Genomic DNA, 4,564 nt, shown 5'->3' on the forward strand with positions numbered 1-4,564 from the left:
GGGCTGCCGCGGCTGCGCGCTGACCCTGGGGGCGCCCTAAGCTGCCGGGCTGCAGGCAGCTGCTGCTGCCGGCAGCTCAGACTACACAGCGGCTGCTGCAACCATTTAAAAAATATGGGGGGGTGCCGCTTTTTGGCGCCGCCAAATCTTGGCGCCCTAGGCAACCGCCTAGTTCGCCTAAATGGTTGCACCGGCCCTGGTTCTAGCCCTCATGGTTGCAAAGAAAACCTTGAGAAGATGACCAGAGTGTAACAATGCAGTGATGTCTGCCACAGCCTGGAGACGGCCTGAAATATGGTCTGTGAGATTGAGATGGATGAGGCAGTTTCCCAATCGACTGTTAAATACAAGACCCACTGTTCTGGAGGGTCCTGCTAACACCAGTCTAACAAAGGGCTCTCTGTGTGGCAGGAGACAAGTACAGCGGACCCAGTCCAAGCACAGTCACTGTTCTAAGGTAAACAGGGAGTGGTTTTGTACACACTGGATGAAAACTATTATATATGTTTACAGAGCAAAAATGCTGGTACCCTCTGCTAAAACACAGCTGCACACTTGTGCCTGTATTCTGGCAGGTAAGTGGATGGAGTATCAGTATGCAGAGATGGAATATCTTTGGCTTGTTCTTGACTCCTATGGCCTGTGAAACAGAGAACGTAGTGGCAGAGCATGCCCTCCTCATGAACCATCCAGTCTGCCGCGGCAAAGCAGAAGCTCTTCTCCATCAGTTGGCTTCTTTCCTTATCTCCCTACACTATACCCAAGCGGAAGCGCTTGCTAGTTCTGATGGAGGCAGTCTTTGCCCATCTTCTCTTTCCACCAGTTGGCTGGCAGGATGGAGACATGAAAATCTGGAAAACCAATACGCTGGCAGACAAAAGAAGCTCTGAAAAGCTGCAAAGACTTACTCCTGCACCCCCCGCCTCTGCTAATACCTTCCCTTCCAGGATCCCCCATGTCAAGTGCCCTGATCTTGTAAACAGTTGTGAAACCTTCTCCAAAATGTGCTATGTGAGCTACTGAGCTGGGCCCCACACAAATGACTTTGCACAAGATGATACAAAAACAGGGCTGGCTCTGATAAAAATAACAAACTTTGTAAAGTGATCTTCCCCTAACCCTTCAATGGTGGTAGCTGGGGGAAGTGGATAAAAAGTTAAAATATATTCAAAATATCAAACACATTTTCCAACTTTTTCAAAATTAATACACATTTGAAACAAAAATAAATTGTAAATAATTATTATTAAAAAACCCTAAAAAGCAAAAATGAATGCTACCTTTAGAAGGGATGGAAAACACTGCTTGTAAATGCATCATTTGCTGAGGCTGCCTCAAAAAAGAGACATGCCCCCCTCCTCAGTCAGCCAGGAAAATCTATCTTTAGTTAAGTTAAAGAATTTAAAGACACGCTCTGCCAGCTTGCCCACACCATAAATTAAAGATATCTGTGTATATCCAGTTTCTTTGAGCAATTCGTTTGCAATTCAAAATCTTGCAGAATGTTGCTTCCAGTCTGTCCGTTGTGAAGATTTGCCAAAGCTGAATTTCTCTAGGGCATTGAAGAGAGGCATGTTCATGAGAGCCTGCAAACTTTGTTGCTTTGTTCCTTGTGGCTGCAACCTGTGTTGCTGTTTTCCTTATGTTTCTATTCTTCGTTTACACCTGCCTGACACCTTGTAACGTACTTTTGTACCAGATATGGACTGGCTACAGAACTTGTTCATACTCACTAGATGTGTTCATCATAAGATCCTTTCATGCTCTGCCAGTTACAGATGAGGTTCATTTAAATCAGGTATCTTATACAGAGCGCCACAAACAGGTTGAAAAGTAGCATGCAATTTAGCATTCCATTACAGCAGTTGCTAGATAGCACTGAAAACAGCAGGCCACCAATGGTCTGGATTTACACCTTGTGCAACCCAAGTGAAAGTAGTGGGGATGAACGAAGTGTAAGTCAGGACAGCGTTGGACCCACTACTTCCATCTATCAAAGTTGTAGAGTGAATCCTGATATGTTGCCCATGAATGCTTAAGAGTTTAGCTGAAATGTCAGAAATAAATCTAGAAATAACGTAACAAACGTTGATCTCAGACACATTTATATAAACCCAGTGTACTTTTTTCAAGTCAATAAAGTTACTCTAGGTTTATACCATTGTAACAGAAGTTAGGATCTAGCCCAGAAGGTCCCATTTTTTGCCCTTTGTTGCATCCATGCAAGACCCTTGAAGGCAGGAGTTTGTCACTGAAATCCAGTTGGTTGCATAAATGTAATGAATGACATAATATTGCCACATGAGTAAAGTGCAAGAGACGTTAAAATCTGAAGTGGATAATACTAACTCTTAAAATAATAGAGAGCAATATTACAGCCAAGAATCTTTTTGGTACTAGGTGTAAATCAGATGTGATATTAAATCCATATGGCTAGGGTCAGCATGGAAGGCCCTATCAATTGCATATCAAGGCCATATCAATTGCAGCATTTCAGCGCTGGCCCATTTTTTCATTAGTATTTTATTGCTTTCTAAAGAGGTAACAGTAGTGAATATACAGTACCTAAAAATGAACTCCAGCACCAACTGACAATGCAAGTTTAAAAAAAAAACCTTACTGCTGTACACTTCTAATAAAAATACACAGCAGAGCTCCCCAACAACAAAACCGATCCCCCTCTCTCACACACACAAGGGAAATTATCATGGCAAAAAGAAACAGGGCAGATCTGGCAGTGAGCTCATAAAGCTAGTAGTAAAATAAGATAGCTATGAAAAGGAGAGCAAAATCAATAGTGAAAATGTACATAAAGTATCTTCTCCTTACACCTGTCTGCAGTGCTGGCAAAAACAGGGAATCTTTCTGTTTCTGGCTCCATTTTCTGGAATTTCTGTGACTGAACCAGTTGCCCCCAAATCCTCATTCTACTATAGTAGATTAGGTGGGGGAGGCAGGGAAAGAGTTTTAAAAAAAAAATCCAAGGGCTCAGTCAAAGGGATTCTGAGTCTAAGAACAGACATTTCTTGGTGCCATCCTCCCTGAAGCCATAACGCCCTGGTTTCCCCCTTGGCCCCTTATCACAATGTAATAATACAGATGCTCCCCGAGTTACGTAAACCCAATGTACACAAATCCAAGCTTACGGAAAAAGTTCTGTAAGCTAGAAATAGGAGTTGTGGTTTGGGGTTTTGTGGGTGGGCGGTTTGTGTGTAATGTTTGGCCATACATCTCCAACTTACACAAAATTCAAGTTACGCAAGGCGTTCCAGAAGGCGTCTGTATACCAAACCTCCACAAGGAGGCTTCCCATTGTGGGAGAGCCCAAAACCCAGTAAACTGAAGCTGAGATTGACCTTGGGCAAGTCACTGCCCCTTTCTGCACCTCAGTTTCCTCACCTATAAAATGGAGATGCAGATACTGACCGCCATGTAAAATGCTCTGTGATCCACTGATCAAACATTATGTAAGAACTAAGTATTATTAGTATTATTAGTATTATTTATTATTATATTTGTGATGCTGAAATGAGATGTCACATAGTGTAGACTATGCAGATCTTCAGGATATCATTCTTCTTTCCTGCATGCTTCTTCTGTCAGCAGTGAAACAGTTAACGAAGTTGCTTTTAAATTGGCACCACTAGGCTTCAGAGTCAATGCCTCTTGAAATAAAGAGGAACAGTTTGTAGATCTAGGAGCCAGTGATTCCGGCTAACATACTCAGGCAGAAATCTCTGCACTGATCCACATGTGGTTCACATTCTGGAGATTTTTTTCTCAAGCTAAAGGCTTACTTTAAAAAAATAAATAAATGGGAGTAAATTGGAGTCTGAAGCACAAGATGCAGCCATCAAGGGGAAAGTACCAGTGAGGTGAGCCACTGCAGGCTGGCCAGTTAGATCCAAGAACAATCCGACTAGTTCCACATTCAACAGGAATGGTCACAGGCTTCTGAACATATGAAAACAGTAAGAGGCTTTTCTGGCTACTGATATTTGTGCATCCAGGACCAGCAGAGAGTCTGGAAGGACCCCAATACTCTGAACCACTTCAATGATCGGGGTGTAGATTCAATCAAGCATGAGAGATGTGATTGTTTTGGCTAGTTCTTCAAAACGTATTCCTTGTTCCACAAATATCACTTCTGCCAAACAATCACTCTACTGTATTTTGTGAGTGTACCCACTTCAATAAATTAAGGTTAATTGTGAGGAACAAATTGCCATTTGATTTATTCATTATGCAATGAGGCTTCCTTTTCAAGGGATTTATTATTTGAAAATGTGAACTTTGATCACTTGTCTTTTAACTGAGCAAAGTAATGTGCCTGAAATTAGGAGATGCTTTAATTCGGAGGAGAAGTGACAAAAGAGAACTTTAGAGAAAATTGGCTGGTTGGCCCTTTTGGAATTCCCTGAACAAAAAATATGCAAAGAGAATGATACAGCTATTTTCTTATAAATTAATTTATCACCTGCTTTACAACCTTGAATATAAATCTGAACTCATTTATTTGCAATTAGAATACTGCAGCTGTATCCACTTGTTATGTAGTTTGTAA

This window comes from Chelonoidis abingdonii, chromosome 1, assembly GCF_003597395.2.
Source record: "Chelonoidis abingdonii isolate Lonesome George chromosome 1, CheloAbing_2.0, whole genome shotgun sequence".
NCBI lineage: Eukaryota > Metazoa > Chordata > Testudines > Testudinidae > Chelonoidis > Chelonoidis abingdonii.